Genomic DNA, 18,846 nt, shown 5'->3' with positions numbered 1-18,846 from the left:
GAGTGCTTGAAGAAGCTAAGGTAGACGAATGAAGAGGTGAAGCTTCTAAGATATAGAGATTGCCAAATCGATTAGCAGTCCCAATCTTCTGTCCCGTAGAGTGATCCTGCAAATTGCAAGAAGAATCAGTGAAGGACAAAATGAGAGGAAACGAAGATGTTAAAGCACTGACTGACAACAAATTATATCTAAAATCTGGAACAAAAAGAACAGAAGTTAGAATGAGATGAGAAGAAAGACGAACAGAACCAATACGACAAACAGGAATGGAAGTACCATTCGGAAGATTGACACAAAAATCTTTAATAGGAGAAGAAGAAATAAAAAATTTGAGGTCACAACAGACATGATGAGTAGCGCCTGTGTCAAGGATCCAAGAAGAAGGAGAAAGAGTGGAAATCTCACCAGAAACGTGGGCAACGGATGAGACTGAGGCTGGATGAATAGAATCTGACACAGTGGTGGTGGCAGATGGAGGATGAGACACGGATGATGGAGAATGGAGAAGAGCAAGAAGCTGAGATATCTGATGTGGGCTGAGAGTGGGAGTTGGACTGAGAGGCCCAACAGAAGGCAAAAGCCCATTACCCACCAGAGAGGCAGTAGAGTTTGGGGCTGAAATGGGTGCTACAGGATATCGTTTTCCCTTCCACCCAGGTGGGTATCCATGAATGCGAAAGCATTTCTCAATTGTATGGCCATTTTGATTGCAATGTGTGCAAAATGGTCTTCGTTTACCCAAAACCTGAGAAGCCATGGTAGCATTTTCAGATGAAGCAGGGATGGCATGTATGAGTGGTTCAGCAGAAGGGAAGCCACATTGAATGTTACGTTGACGTTCCTCTTGGATTACCAGAGAAAATACTTTTGCAAGGGAAGGCAAGGGCTCCATCAAAAGGATCTGAGCACGGGTCGAAGAAAAAGAATCATTCAAACCCATCAGAAATTGTAAGGCACGTTCCTGTTCACGAAAAAGAATCCATGATTTCATTCCTCCACAAGTGCAAGCAGGAATCGGTTCGAATTCCTTCAATTCATCCCAGAGGATTTTCAGCCGAGTATAATATGAATTAACATCAAGAGAACCTTGAACTAATGTCGAAACCTGAGATTTGAGTTGATAAACGCGTGGACCATTCCCCTGTTGAAAGCGATCCTTAAGATCAGTCCAGAGGCTAGGTGCGGAAGGTGAGTAAAGAAGACTATCAGCAATCTCTCTGACCACTGAATTTAGCAACCAAGAAGTGACCATACTGTTGCATCGAGTCCAAAAAGAAAAAAGCAAGTCATCTGGGTCTGGTGGAGGAAGAATGCCATCGATGAATTGAACCTTGTTTTTGGCAGTGAGGGCCATATACATTGCTCTGCTCCAGGTGTGATAATTCGTCCCATTGAGAAGATGAGTAACAAGAACTAAGCCGGGATGATCGGCACTATGTAAGTAATAAGGACTTGCCGTGTCCTCAATGGGAGGCTGAGATAGAGCAGAGGATTTGTTGGCCTGACCTTTAGCCATGGTAAAGAAAACTCAGAGGAAGAAAGAAGAAAACCAGAGCGCTCTTGATACCATTTTACAAGAAAAAATAATTCTCATTCATTTGTCTTACTCAAATACAAAAAGGAGGAGAGCTATATAGGGATGGATGCTCACATAACAGAAAGGTAAAACTAACGCACGTATTGTGCCAATCCTTACACAGCAATAACAAACTTTCCCATGTATGTATCTATGACAGCTACCATCTATGTATCATAGCCATCATGCTATGTACACGAAACAAAACTTAATAAACAGAAAAACTAATTACAAAATATATTTATCTTGATATTTCAAAGTCCACATGTAATTCACAACTCCAAAAAGTGTTTGAATTGAATTATAATGTTTTAATTGATTTTGATAGTATTGAGAAGTTCTATGGAAGAATATTATGGTTTTGAAAAGTATTTATATTTTTTGTGATTAAATATTACCTGAGAAGCATTGAGATGTTGATGAATTGATTTATGAAACTATGATATGTATATGATTGGTTTTGCCTGAAATGTATATATTATATTTTTTGAAATTGATTTTGGAAGAATTACTTCTGGAGAATGCTGTAAGCTACGAGCAGTAGATGTTATGTGGAGAGGCTAAGAGCATGCCTCATTTAAATGCTAATATTATTTTAGAAAAATATGAATTGCAGTATTTTATGATTTAATTTAGATTGAATGTTTGCTTTTGAGATTTGTTGTTTGATTCTATTCGAATGATAAAATTAATGAAGAAAAGTTTAACTGAATGATAAAATCTTTCATACATATTTGTACCCCTTTTATAGATGAATATCCTCTCTCTCTCTCTCTCTCTCTACTATGCCATGTGTTCATACCAAGTAATCCTTCAGCCTTGCATGACTTTTCCTAACTCTCTTCTCATTTCCTCGCGTAACATATTAATTCCTCCATAGCACTTTTTGCAGTCTCCCCCATTAATGCCTTCTCTGTGTCCATAGTTGTGTTCGTTGGATGAAGCAACATATCATCGTTAGAACTTAGAAACACCACTAACTGCACCAAAATCTAGATCAAGAAAGGAAAGATGTATTTCTTGATCAAGTGCTGAAATATCTTGATCAATGGCGGAAGTAAGAGGTGAAATAACTTGATCATGCATTTCGTTGGGAGCTAGAATAATTTGATCAACTGACTCAATAAAAGCACGAATATGGGGATCATGAACAGGAATTTCAGTATTTTGATTTAGAACACCTCCTCCTGAGAGATCATATGAAGATGAAGGGGTAAGAGGCAGCCATATGTTGTTTTCCAAAAGCTTGGATAATCTCTCACGCTGAAAATTAATTCATAAATGAATATCAATTAAAAACGAATCATTATATACATATATATAATCAATAGATTAATGTTTTCCCTTTTAAAGAATATAAAATATATCATTTTAATCAAAATTATTGTGTTTCAAACCCCAACTCTTGTGAATGGAAAACATTTCGTGGCCAACTCTTTACCGCTTTGTGCGCTAACCACTCGGGACGAGGGATTACTCTCATGGCCATCGGCTGTGAGGATCCCCGAATATAATCCAAAAAATTATTGTGTTTTTTTAGTGACTGAAACTGAAATCATACTCGGAAAAATTAGTTGGAGTTTTTTTTATTTAAATATTAAACAAATAATAAGCCACTAGGTTTGGTCGAGTGATGAAAGACTTAGGTAGTTTGTATTAGATTATATATTCAATTTTCACTTTGTATCTAAAAAAAATATTAAACAAATAATAATAATTTTAATTAAAAAGGACAAATATTTCTCTCTATAATCAAATATAGGATAGAGGGTCAATCAAACTACTAACCTCTTGATTTAATCGCGAATTTTCCTGCCTTAACTTTTGCAACCGATATTGGTGCTGTTCATCCCCCAAGGATGGACCCCCACAAGATGAGCAAAGTACATTCTTGAAAGCCTCTCTCATTCTGAAGTTCTTTGATTGTAACTTTTCATTCTCAAGCCGAAGAGCATTGTTATCATATCGCTCACTTAGAATCTGGAAATTGCATGTTTTATATATGAAATGAGATCAGCATTACATTGCTATGCATGTATTAGAATTGTGCTTAAATGAAGAGTCATAGTAAAGAAAATAGACAACATTACCCTTGCTTGTGTCCTCCTATTTTGAAACCAAAATTTGACGTGTTTTGGCTGAAGACCAAGTTCCTCGCCTAATTGACGTCGCCTGTTTTTGTCTGGGAGTGGGCATTTCTTGAACATTCTTTGTTTCAGAAATAAAAATCTCAATTAGTTGAGAGTGTATATTCACCGATGAGTTAAATATCAAATAATAAAAAAGGAAAGGAAAGGAAAGAAAAGAAAACATATAAATATTGATGGAGCAAAGACACAAACCATGGCCGCAAGGCTAGATATGACGATCTTACATAGTATTTAAGGAAATAGAGTAACATAGATAAATGGTTAATGGGATTTTCGGATGTGCTTTGGGTCATTCATATATAATAATTCATGAAGCCGCTAGAAAAGCAAAACATAAATAAATATGAGAAAAATAACATTTAACCTCTACAAACTATCAATATACAATGAGAAAAATATTTCTGCATTTACTTTCAAAACGACGTCGTTTTGGGAATGAAAATTTAAAAAAATATAATTATAAAGACTATAATAACCGTGAAATAAATTAAAATTACAAAAAAATCACGATTTCCGTCAAAAATGACGTAGTATTGGACTTATTGCATATAACTTATACACAGTAACTGTAGAAAAAATGAACTCATATACAATTGCCAACAACACGTCAAATGCAAACTTAAAAAGAACAAAAAATAAAAATCCGTCGTGAATAAATAAACAGGACACGCCATTAATTCAAATAGTTAAGTAGAAATAGACTTTCAACCCAAAAAAATATTAAAAATGAAAAAAAATAAAATTCACAATCTAAGATCAACTTAATAGAAATTCATTAACAGAAATACTCCCTCAAAATCATGAAATATTCAAGAATTATGTCCTTTAAAAATTTAAGATGTTAGCTAAAGGTTCAATTTTGGTTTTATATCTCTAACATAGACACCCGGCCGCAAGAATTATTTCGATTCAAAGCCGGTACAAAACACATGTTTATTTTACTTTGAGTAAAAATTCAATTTTATTTAGGAGACACTACCTACCATGAAAACTAGGCGATGTTTGTATAATCATGAAAAAAAAAAAAAAAACCTATTATGAAAATAGTATTGGATGTTCAATTTTATTTAGGGGACAGCGAAAGAACTTCTAAAGAATTTAAGGTTTCTTTTTTGGTAGAAGAATTTAGGTCTCTTTAAAAGCTTAAGGCTTAAGATTGGTAAAGCAAAGATCAAGCCCAACAAAGAAAATTGCTCATTCCAATGAAGGGAAAAGAAACACTCGAAAATTATTAAAACCAAAATGGGTTTTATGAAATAGCTTCTATAATGATTCTGTAAAAAATATAAATTATCATTTCTCAGTCACTCAGTGTCAATATCTGCTTTATCCCTGGGATATTGATAAAAGGTAACACCTTTCTTATCCTTTAGTTCAATGCAACATCGAAACCACGAAATTAATTAAAAAATAAATGAAAAGATTGTAAACAATGGAGGATGATCTTACGCTTCAAGTTTAGCTATCTGATTGGGAGAATGACGATGGAAGTTCTTTTTGGCTGAGTTGTGACCTTCTTGCTTATTACCAGATCCACCAGCACCTCCCTTTTGAGAAGCCATTTTTTCAACCTTGGAAAAGTTACCTGCAATGACTAGTGCTTTTTTTATTTTTTTTCTTTTTTCTTTTTCTGTGTCTGAGAATTGTGTACTCTTAGAATGTTAATATATGCCAATTTTATACTCCATTGCAGCTTACACGTAGTTAGCACTTATGCCAATTCTACAAAAAGGTAAAACCCGAAAAAAAAGGAAATAGAAATCTTATTACATAGGATAAAATAAGGGATTTGCATTCATCATTTAATATCACCACAAAAAGTTTTCTACACAAATAAAATTTTGTGGGGCCTGTATGTTAAAAAAAAAAAAAAAAAAAAACTACGGCACACAAAACGAACTTCTATAACATAACACAATCACTTTTCCTACAACATGACTTTTATAAACCTCGTAAAATAATTTCTAATTTGGAAAGTTGCATGATGTAACGGATGGTTTTTAAAGCTTTCCATTTGGTCAAAAATTACAAAATAAAAAAATAAAACATTGCAGAGAAGTGTTTTACCCACAAAAGAAAAAAAAAGATAAAAATTGCAGAGAAGTGAATGCATTCACAAAAGAGGCGGAGCGTTAAGTTTGAAGTTTCTGCATGCACTTGGAATGCAATAACGAAGATTAAAGAAGAGAAAGAAAAGGACAAAAGCGAGTGCTGATTTTCAATAAGAAAACTGATGCAGTTATAGTTAATCTATTGTACATAGCATAATCATTGATTTAAGAAACTCATACTCAACTAGAGTTATGGCCTAATAAGTATGACTCAATTGTTAAAAGAGACAGTGATTTGAAATATGACAAACTACAATCAAATCCAAGTCTCAATAAAGCAACATATGTGATTGTGATTTGTTTAGGAAGAAAACGAAAGCAACATATTTGACATGATTTGAGATTAGAGATTTGAGATGTATTTTTTATTTATTTGTAATTTTTTATTTTTTATTAGATGTTAATTACTGTTATTTTATTTTAGGAAGTTTTATTATTTTTAGAATTTTAGATTTATAATTTTGAATCAATTTGTAATTAGTCTATAAAATGGTGTTTATGACCCTTATTCTAGGAGTTGAATTTTGTTATTTGATAATTATAAGAGTAAATACCATTTTTGATCCCTAACAAAAAACACGGTCCCCACTTTAGTCCCTTACAAAACTAAATTAGTCATTTAGTCCCTAACAAATTCAAAGTGAACTCATTTAGTTGAAATCGTGGTCCCTCACAAATTCAAAAAAGATCCATATAATTAGTCCCTCAAAAGGACTAAAATGGGTCCACTTTGAATTTGTTAGGGACTAACTGACTAATTTATTTTTGTAAGGGACTAAAATGAGGACCGTGTTTTTTGTTAGGGACCAAAAATGGTGTTTACTCTAATTATAATTAAGAACCAGAGGGTTACTTTTTTGTAAAAATCCCAACTTTCTGTTTAGCCACTTTTCTATGCGCTTTCGGCATCATTTGGTATCAGAGCACTAGGTTGCCTTCAACAAATGGCTGACCAGAATCGTGGAGGTCGACGATGTCGGAGTCACGAGGGTAGGGAACGTGGATGCATTCCTGATGAATATAGACAACTGCGTCAGATTGACCCGCGAGATATAGAAAATGAAGAGCTAGGAAGACGGATCCAGGATTTAAAGCAACAACTTGAGCAAGCGTTGGACAAGAAAATCCAAGTTTTGAAGCGACTATGTGTGCGGGCACAGAGAAAGAGAATTCAAGATTTTGAGCGACGACTCGTGCAGATATGCATGAAAATTCAAATTTTGAAGCAAACTCTTGTGGAGGTGCAGAGCATGGAAATTCAATATTTGGAGCGGCGACTTGCGTGGACAAAGTTGGGCATTCAATCCGAAGAAAGAATGGAATTAGATGACGCATCTGATGACAAAGAAGAGGACGTCAATCCCTTGGGGATTCTAAACCAGGGATAGAATTGGGAACTACAACCTGGAAATCAATCCACTTTTCAAGATATCGAGATGCAAATCAGGATTCCTGACTTTGAAGTCTATGATCATAATCCAATTTATGTTGATTATCTGATCTATGATGATAATCCAATTTATGATGATTATCCGATTGTTGATAATTATCCCATTTATGATGATAATCCATCTTATGATGAAGATTCAATTTATGATGATAATCCAGTCTATAATAAATCTGATGGTGAATCAGATTATGAAGATCTAATAGAGGAAGATTTATCATATGAATTTTTGTCTAAAGAAATTGACATCAGTGGAGAAAAACAAGATTCGAGGACGAATCTTTTTCTAGCAGGAGAGAATGATGCACTTATAGTTGACCCATTGTACATGACTCAACCATTGATTCAAGAAACTCGTACTCAACTAGAGTTATGGCCCAATAAGTATGACTCAATTGTTGAAAGAGGCAGTGATTTGAAATATGACAAACTACAATCGAATCCAAGTCCCAACAAAGCAGCAGATGTGATTGTGATTTGTTTGGGAAGAAAAGGAAAACAACATATTTAAATGATTTGAGATTAAAGATTTGGGATGTATTTTGAATTTTTTATTTGTAATTTTTTATTTATTTTTAGATGTTAATTACTGTTATTTTATTTTAGGAAGTTTTATTATTTTTTAGAATTTTAGATTTAAAATTTTGAATCAATTTGTAATTAGTCTATAAAAGGGTGTTTATAACCCTTATTCTAAGAGTTGAATTTTGTTATTTGATAATTATAATTGAGAACCAGAAGGTTACTCTTTTGTAAAAATCCCAACTTTCTGTTTAGCCACTTTTCTATGCGTTAAGTTTGAAGTTTTTGCAGGCACTTGGAATGCAATAACAAAGATTAAAGAAGAGAAAGAAAAGGACAAAAGCGAGTGCTGACTTTCAATAAGAAAACATATATGACTTTGACTTCACAATTTGCTTCAAATGAAAATTTTCATAAAATTTTCAAATTCTTGAATTCAATAGCATTTGATTTGATAGCTAAATAAGGACGGATTGTGTTGGGCTTTTTCTCTTCAATGTTACATAAGGCCCAATGTTGCTTTTGTAGGGCTCGAGAAACTTGGGGTTCAAGAAATCCTAATCCTCACTTTCATACTCTAGAATCTTCCCTCCTCTCTTATATAAGCTTGTGTTAAGTGAGAGGTTAGGGTTAGACATTTTGAGATAATTTTTTGAGCACCTCTAGGGAGAAGCTTGAATGTTAGACCTTCTTAAGGAAATTTGAGAAAATACCACCATTGTAGGTGAGGTTTAAATGTACCACAATTAATGGTGAAGTTTGATATCTCCTACCAATTATTTTCATAGTGAAAGTTTGATTCTTGACTAGTATCCCGTGAATTTTTACTTCTTCACATTGGAGAAGGTTTTCCCACGTTAAAAATATGTTGTGTTCATCTCTCTGTCTCTCTCCTCTTTCTTTTCATTTTTTCGCTGCGCTGGCCAACCTGGTGACTCAGACCGACCTTTGATTTTGCCGAGCTCTAAAATCGACGTTTGACTAACGACACGCTCTCGTGCCTACCTTAAGGGAACCGAATTCCCAATAGTGGTATCAAAGCCCGGGTTCGATGGGTTTTGAAGGAGACGACATGGAGACAAGTTGTGTTGTCCAGAAGGAGACATGTTTGAGCTAAGTACTGACAACTTCACATATTGGTGGTATTGAAGAAAATGTTGAGAGTGACCAAGGTACTGATGACCGAGGTCCTGAGGTCCGAGATGCTGAGGTCCAAGATATGATATGAGCATGATGAGCTGGATTCTCAGCCTGATGTATAGACCAGACACTCTACTCGAGTAAGATGACCTTCGACTAGATACCCACATGATGAATACATTGTTATTGCTGAAGATGGTGAACCTCAGAGTTATGATGAGGCTATGACCATCTCGGACAAAGAAGAATGGGAGAAATCAATGCAGGATGAGAAGAAGTCCTTACATGAAAAGCAAACTTACGAATTGACCAAGCTTCCTCAAGGAAGACGAGCTCTAAAGAACAAGTGGGCGTACAAAATAAAACATGAAGAGAACGGCTAGAAGCAAAGATATAAGGTCAGGATTATGGTGAAAGCTAAGGAGTTGACTTTGAAGAATTATTCTCTCCCGTGGTGAAGATGACTTCGATCTGAGCTGTTCTAGTCATGGTGACTTTCATGGACCTTGAAGTCGAACAAATGGATGTGAAGATGGTATTTCTTCATGGCGACCTTGAAAAAGAGATATATATGGAGCAACCTGAAGGGTTCAGAGCTCCAGGCCAAGAAAACTTAGTACGTCACCTAAAGAAGAGTCTATACGGTTTGAAACAAGCACCTCGACAGTAGTACAAGAAGTTTGAATCATTCATAACTGATCACAAGTTTGTAAAAATAGAGGCCGACCATTGCGTATTTGTGAAGAGGTATGAGGTCAGTGACTTTCTGATTTTGCTTTTATATGTTGACGACGTGCTAATTGTAGGGCAAGACAAAATGAGTATAGCAGCCCTGAATAAGGTGTTAAGTTTGTCCTTCGCGATTAAGGACCTCATCCCTGCAAAACATATACTCAGAATCAAGATTATCCGAGACCAACCTAAAAGGCTACAATGGCTGAGTCCCATACCTGTACTGATTTCTTGAACGGTCTACCTATGTCTATTCTATTAATATCTGTACTTGACAGATATATTACATTCAAACATGATTTTAGAAACCATTCTGAAAAGAAACCTACAGACAATATAACAGCTGTAATTCGGTTAAATCCAAATTCATGTAATACAGAAAAATCTAGACAAACACATAAATATACATTAGCAGACTTATAATTCATCCATGAATTCACACATAATCTGGCTCAGTGCCAGTCCTGAACACAATTAAACCTGCGAATCTTAAACTTACAGCAGATAAACACACATATCTGAAATACCTTGTATACTGAACTATGGCTTAGAGCCAATACACAAATACATACTGAAATTTATAACTTCAATACAAATAATCAAAACAAAGGCTAAACACGCCTCTCACAATGATAACAACTATCAACATACATGGATGCTACACATGCCTCAACATAAGTATATACAATATACACACAAAAATCAAAACACATAATCCAGCACCAACTCTATTCACTCTGCACAGGCCTCTTGACATGAGATAACTAATCAATAACTGCTGGAATACCTGAAATATATCCCCAGAACACGGGGTGAGAAATAAATCTCATAAACTCAGGATTTATGGAGAAGTCTCCACCCATGAGTTCGCTTCCTGCATGAAAGGTCAGATACATAGTTTAGCATACATCATACAAGCATAAAATGACATCAGACTACCTATCTGTACAGATAACTCTCAGACCTAAGTCCCCAAAGAGCAACCAGAGCCAACCAGTCCAGGTGCACTCATGGCCTATCTGATATGTTCATTTTACAAGAACTAACATATATCACAACTCATTCCACATCAAATCATGTTATCACCTATATGAATGCAACTACACTATATATCTGACTATCACAAAACATAAACTTACAGATATACCTCCAAGATCATGAAATCTTGGTAGAACAAACAAAGGAGAAGAATCCTCGTAAACCAAGAGTTGACCTCTTGTAGCTCCTAGCAAGCTTACTTGTATCACAAGTAATTAAGTCAAATCCTCTTAACACGGATCAGGAATCATTGTATCTCCCGATTCACACCTATACCCAGATATACATCAAATTTTTCATACAAACAACAACTTGTAACACAAGATTCACATCTTTTCCATTCCACATTACACTCTTGAAATTCACTCTTAACAATTCATTTTCAACAATTCATGCTCATACCACAAGTCAGACCCAACTTTTACACTTGACATTAGGTTAAACCTATATTCAAATGCAATCAATTAGAGACTTAATTATTCAAACTTACTTGAACACCTTTCATTCACATAGTTTGAGAATTAGGGTTGTTATAATAAATAAAGTTACCCGAAAGTTAAAAGTAAAATAATGAATATTACCGCAAAAATATTATAAGTCAGTGTGACAAGTTTGAAAGAGTTCGATGAGAGGAATAGATAAGTTTATACCCACTTGGAGTTGTTAAACTCACTTAAGTAACTAAAACACACTCTCATCTCTCATTTCTTTCTTCCTACCCGTAGTTGCCCTCTCTCCCACAACCAAAGGTGAGCTCCTCCATTTGCTTTTCCATTATTCTTCACTCAATCACTCAAGAAGTTAGAGAAAACATTAACCATCTTCATCTTCACCACACCCTCATGGGTTTTAGTTAGAGTTATAACATTAGATAAGGAGATTCCTCTCTTGTGGGATATCATTTTCGGACTTGAGCTTCGGAATATGAGTATTACGTGATTGGTGGCTTGGGTTGTCTTCCATCATGTGTGGAAGCTTCTAGGTAAGAGAAAACAACTTCTCTCTTTGGATTTCTTGAAGATGACATGATTTAGGGTTATGAAATTAGGGTTTACAAGCTAAAAGATAGATGTTTAGTATGTGTGGATGATTTAGAATCATGATTAAGCAAAGGAGATAACAGTTTCATAAAATATATTGATTTTGATCAAAATTTAGGTTCTGACGATGATTTACCAAGTAAACCTTGAAGTTTCCCCGAGGAAAGTGTTCATCAGGAATTTACCAGAGTAAATCCTCTGATTTACCCGTGTAAATGAACAATAGCGAACCTTGCGTAGTAAAATTGTGATATCTTGTATTAGGGAACTCCAAATTGAGCACGATTTGGATCTATGTGAAGCAAACACATAGGGCTATCACCCTATAAAATTTTAGATTCAATAAACAAGTGTATTAATCGTAGTTTAAGTTTAAAGTCACTACCTAGTTTTTGAAAATCCAGTTTGCAGTAATTGAGACATATAATATATCATTGGAAAGTTTGAGAAGTCTAGTTTAGCATAGTAAAATCTTAAAATGTAATGGACTAGTATATGTACTAATTATCTTCACATTTCTGAAATAGGTTATGATTTCTTAGATACTAGGAGTATGTCGAAGGCCATTACTTTGACAGGTAAGCTTACAGTCCTTGGGGTTAATACCCTTTTTATTTCACCAAACTCCGAAGGAGGATGTTTCTTTGATATATGGTATGTTATAAAAGATTATTATATGATGCATGTGTATGTATGTATTTTTGTGTGCCACACGAGACGAGTTTCCTTGTATGAAAAGCATCAGAAGAGTTTCCTTATGCGTAGTACAAGACGAGTTTCCTTGTACTGATATGATGCAAGACGGATTTCCTTGCGTGATGCATATATGTTGTATTTTTTGGCCAGTAGGATTCATTATTGTCTTATTGCACACATTCACTGATATATAGGAGAGAGATCATTTGACTCAAGAGTAAGACTTATAAGTCTTACTCTCCATCCTAACCGTTGATTTTCGTCCATCCAACGGTTATAATTTAGGAAGTTATATTAAATAATTAATTATTAATTATACTATTAATGACAACCGTTGATTTCCGTCCATCAACGACTGGGATTTGGAGTAAGACTTAAAAGTCTTACTCTGGAGTCAAAAGAACCCTCCCCATATATATATATATATATATATATATATATATATATATATATATATATATATATGATGCATATATGATTTTTATACTATTTTATGCCTAAAGTGAACCTGGGGGTGGTGGAGCCCTCCAAGGATCCCTAGTTTGCTGAGATGATTATCTCATCTGCATTATGAGGATTTCCATTTCAGGTATAGTAGCTGATGGTGTTGAGGCATCGCACGACAGGAGGCCAGAAGAGAGATATAACCTGACATGATAGTCATGACTTTGATTGCTATTTTGATATGTACATGACATGTTATTATTTTGAGTTATGTATGCCATGTTATTCTTTTGGAAAGTATAGAGGATGTCTATGTCATGTTGATAGTTTGTATATGTTGTTAGTGATGTGCAAACAGGTCTATGTTACGTATTCAATTACATCTCTTTTATGTAATTGATGTAATCATGTAAGTAGCATTACAGACATGGTTTTGGAGACCTGACATTTATGAGATAGCATAGGCCATGGAGGCTGGGCAATATGATTTATGCATGTATGATTATTTGAGCTCAATATGTATGAATCTAAGTTTGGATTCTAGATTGGACTGGTGGATATAATGTGTTATGCCTAGATTATATTAAACTGTTAATCATGTTGGAATTATCATGGTGGGAAACATCCCTAGTGGCCTAAAATACAGACGAAGTGTCATCTGTTTTATTTTAACCAAAGAAACATTAGAGAATTGTATACATAAGGAAAAAGAAAAAGTTATTCACGTTTTTATTCTAAGTCTAACGATGAATTTAAAGTTGAGCTTCCACGTTTAATTACTTAAAGATGTTGCATTTAATATCATATGTATGTTAATACACCGGGTGCACACGAGGTGTTACAAGTAAAATATGAGTCCTCAAGAGTCAAGACTAAATAATACAAGTATCAAAAGTAGATTGACATCAATTTCTCCAATATTGTAGCTAACTTCAGAATGTTGCAACAATGTTATAACAATCCTCCCTATGTAACTACAATACATGATTTTATGTAGGATTCATGTCAATCATACATGTATAAACCAATAATTAATTCTTATATCTTTATTCAAAATTGATTACTAAATTCAATTAAGAACAGATTCCATGTGGTTATATGGTGTGGACCATCCTTGTACCCCTAATTTTTTAACTTAATGTATCCACATTATTTAATTAGGTTCTGGATTCGATTGCATCCTCGCAACCCAAATCCTAAGACATCGACTTACTATTTCCCAATAATTTGACAAGATTGAAAAGAATATTAAACAACTAATTGAAAAAAACAATAGAATAGTTTAGGTATTCATGACTTCATTATAATACAAGTACTATGTCGTCCAATCATAAGAAAATTAGCTCATACTTAAAAGAAAATAAACAAAAATAGAGGAGAAAGACTCCTTGAAACACAAATAAAAAGAAGCATTTTAAGAAAAGAAGAAATTCAAGGCTGCTTAAGATATTCAAGGATTGGTGTGATAACAAAACAAATTTAATACTTGCCACAAAAAAGTTTCAATTCTTCAACGAGACATATATTACAAGACACCGATACCAATTAGGGAAAGAGATCGTATGACTTTGCTTGGTGCGAAGACTTAGACCATGCTTAGTGACATTGAGGGTGAAACTAGAAGGCAATGTCAAATGTGGGACGAACCCTAGAAATTTTGAGCTCTAGTAAGCGTGAGTTGGCATTAGCTTAAGGTTTTTATCACTAAAAAAATGTTTTTTAGCCAATTTTAAAAAAATGGCAAACATTGATAAAAAAAGGTGGTTAATAAACTTTACCACATTTCGACTAAATGTGGCTAGAAGTGGTGTTGCAATAATTTAGGCACATTATTTTATTCACTTTGCCCTATTTTTACTGAGTGTGATAGCCTTTTTAAGCCACAATTAATATCAATGTTAGATATTAATAAATTGTATAGTTTTCCACAATTAAAAAATATGGCTAATATTGTTTGAAAACTTTTTTAGCCACATTCTTGATTGTGGCTAAATATATGAGATTATTTTTTATTAAAATATTTCAGATTTAATAAATATTACATTTATAAAAAAAAAATATTAAAAATAGCTCAAATGCAAAATAATGAACACAGTAAAACATGAACCGAACACCAAACTCTATCAAATTTTGGATATGCAAGTCTTTTTATTGATATAATTGAAAATTTTCTACAAGACATCAAGTTTTAAGTTCATATGAGCTAATCAAATTTTATACTAATATTGCATATGGGAAATAATTGCCAAACAAAACTATTAAGAAGTTTGCCATGAAATGTCTATACAAAAAACCATCTTTCATGTAACTATGTGTAATGTAACACCCCGTATATATCGGGTTTGTTATCATGTCATCGTATTAAGCCACGCTTAATTTAAAAATGCGGAATATCTTTCTCTTTCCAATTATGACGTCATTATCAATTACCAGCTTGATTACTTAATCATTTTTCAAAACATCGTCTGTATGTAAATTGCAAATAAACAGCTAACTGAAATACCTCATTAAATAAATAACATAAGTATGTCTCTAGTCACGGAACTACAACACGTAGACCGGACAACCTACTAAGTTATACAACTCAACTCAAAGAACTAACATAAAGTGGCATGGACAAACCCCATGCTCACCCAAATAAGGCATCAAGCCCAACATAAGTCTCAACATCAACAACATAATAATAAGGCGGAAAACATAAACAGCATCCAATCCAGACATGTCAGCATAAATATAACAGCAATATCATCAACTAAGCTTTGGCCTCCTGCCGCTAGAGGCATCAGCCCCCATATTACTTGAACCTGAAATAAGCGCCCCCAAACGTGGGGTAAGATCTCTAAACAAGAAATCTCAGTAACACAAGGGGTCCTCAAGGATCTTCCACCCCAAGCTCACTTACATGTGCAATATAAGTTCAAAAGCAGTTTAACAATATAGTTTCCAAAATAGTGCAATGCCGCAGATAATCATGTCATGTGTGTTTATACTATTCTACTGATCAGAGAAGTGCAAGAATACGTCTATTGCCCACACAGTATCAGCCCATGTTGTACCAGCCCATGCTATTTCGCCCACAGGATCGCCCCATGGCCTCATGTGTAGGCGTCACACCACATACATATCATAAAGCATTTGCACTTAATAGCTCCATAGCATTTCATAAAACAGTACATGAAAACACATCATGCATATAAACCATCCCCCCATGGGACGTGGTGGAACATACAATGCCTAAACCGAGGACACAGAAGCTTACCTTGCAAGCTAACAATCCAATGCCAAGAGTCCACAATATCTCAGAGTCCACAAACAGCAAGATCACAATCTGTTTGGACCAACAATATTATCAATATTTAGGCACAACAAGCATACGATTTAAAGACAACACCCTTCCTTTACGTTTTACGTCTTTAGGCTTCTCACAAAGCCACAAGCCCTTAATTTCTTGATTCTGACTTACATTAATTATTACAGAAGTTCAACTTCATCAACATAGGGTCTACTAACCCATAACTCAGTTCTGTATGAACAGTACCTTCACTGTTCACGAAAACCCAGAATATTCGAATATTTGTCGGGGACATATCCGGATATCCCATATCCGGATATCATATCCGGATATGCATATCCGGATATCCATATACTGATATCAGAGACCCCATATCCGGATATCATATCCAGATATTTCACGATAGAATGCAGTTCTGCATTTCACGAGATATCCTTCCCAAAGGTGACTCATTTCATGCTTCCAGAAGCTTAAACATGCGATTTAAGGTGTGTTTAACATTACCCATTCTTAAGTTATGATCTTTAATCCATTACATGCATCAAGGTTCTACTTTTAAGCATAAAAACTCAAGATCATGGGTTCAACAACTTACCCAAGCTTCAAACTCAGAAAAGGAAGGCTTTTGGAGCTCTCTATGGTTCTGACTTAGAGGGAGCACGAAAATGACACACAAAATGAGTTCTTTCTTCACAAAAGTGTCACTTTGAAGCTCCAAAATGCCACACCAAGCTCCCACCACCTCAAGCTAACAAAGGTCAGCCTCTCAACAACCAAGAACAGAGGCTGAACCACCAGAACGCAGCCCTCTTTCACCCTCACAATGATTCTTCTCACACACACAAGGTATTTAGTGGAAGAAAAGAGGTCTCAAGGCTCACAAGATGGAGGTGCAGCAATGGAACAGTGTACACACACCCTGACCAGCCACCACTCACGCAGAAATTATGAGAATGCCTAGGGTTTGTGCTAAAATGCATATATATAGCCACTTATTAATTAAACACACTGTATTATCATTAATTGTTACGCTTAGCTTTTTAATCTCAAACTTAGAATTTTGAACCTACTCATTTTTCTAATATTTTTCATATTTTTATTTTATTTTTCGCAGCATCTTTTCGGTACGCGCTTTTCCATAGCCAGTATCAGTTCTGGCACCAGTTCTCATTATTTTGACCTGAAACTTGTTTTACTAGTCCTATATAATATTCTAAGAATTATCATGCACTTATTATAAATTTCTGGGATACTTTTTCGGTCAGCATTTATACCGACTAGCAGAACCGGTATCTGCACTTTTCGTCCGAAAAGCGACTTTCAGCATTATTAACCACTTTCTATATTTATTTAAGCCTCATAATAATTATTAGGGTCAATTATGGAATTATTTCCTAATTTCACATAATTAATTAATTAACTTCCTTAATTAACGGTGCGGGTTCTTACATGTAACATCTCGAGCGCTGACGAGGACGGGGAGTGATCGCCGGTGCGCAAGGGTAGAGACAAGGAGCGGCTCCTGAAAGGCTTCCAGCGGTGGGGGTACATGAATGAATTGAATCAACATCCAAAAGAGAGGTATTCCAGAGACAATGCTGGTATAGGACAGTAAAGTTGAGGATAACTTATAAGAATTAATTGGTACTATTTATACTAACAAGATGCATCTACTTTTCGGTAGCCCAGAATGGAAGAACTCCATAGTTAAGCATGCTTGAATTGCAGTAATTCTGGGATAGGTGATCTCTTGGAAGGTTTTCCTATAAAGTTTGTGAGTCAAGATAGAGTATGCTCATCAAAAGTCTCATGTTAGTGTGTGGGGATAGTCCTTGATGCCCCTAGTTGCCAAGCGTTACACTATGCATATCCTAGTCCTTTGAAGTGTTATCTACTCTATCACACCTGCACACACAAAATAAAAAAATAAATTAGCTTGATAATAAGAAAGAAATGAAACACAATTAATATTGCATGGTGTTATAAGAAATGAAATAGTTCACATTGGTATTATAAATCAATAGATGAAAGTAACAAAAATACTAAATGGACATAAATCAAACTCATATAACAGAGTAAGGGAAATTTCTCATATATATACATAACAATAAATTATGAGTAAGATTATGCCACTATCTCATTTCTTGCTGCGTTTTTCAAGGTAAATTTAGTTATTGTATCAATTTTATTTGATAGCAAAGTAGTTTTGCTTTTTTTTAATCAATTTTTTTTATCAAATATCAATGTGAGTTTAAAATCAAAACTACTTTGGCAAGTTGAAAGTGAGGCGGCTCTTTTTTGGCGGGTTGATAGCGGGGAAGGGTGGGTAGAGGCGGGTCAGTGTAAAATAGATTCGAGCTGGCAAGCCAACACACCCCGCCCGCTAAACGGGGTGAGGCGGGCTGGCCCATTTTTTGGACGGTTGATGGCGTGACAAGGCGGGGCAAGCCGCCCACTTTGCCACTTCTAGTTAAGCTTGCTAAACACGTGGACAGCAGTGACGAAGCCAATAAAGTAGAGGCTCATCATGAGCACCACCATCGGCGAGATCTTCATGCCAGTGGCGTCGACAGTGTAGAATCGCAACATGTTGCTTCTGGCGCCTGATTCGCCTTTGACTCCACTGAAAATGTTTCCACCACCATCGAGATTGCGACG

The sequence above is a fragment of the Gastrolobium bilobum genome, unplaced genomic scaffold (genome assembly GCF_033153095.1).
Source record: "Gastrolobium bilobum isolate Gb01-03AN ecotype WA unplaced genomic scaffold, APGP_CSIRO_Gbil_v1 utg19175, whole genome shotgun sequence".
Taxonomy (NCBI): domain Eukaryota; kingdom Viridiplantae; phylum Streptophyta; class Magnoliopsida; order Fabales; family Fabaceae; genus Gastrolobium; species Gastrolobium bilobum.
This window is presented reverse-complemented; position numbering follows the sequence as displayed.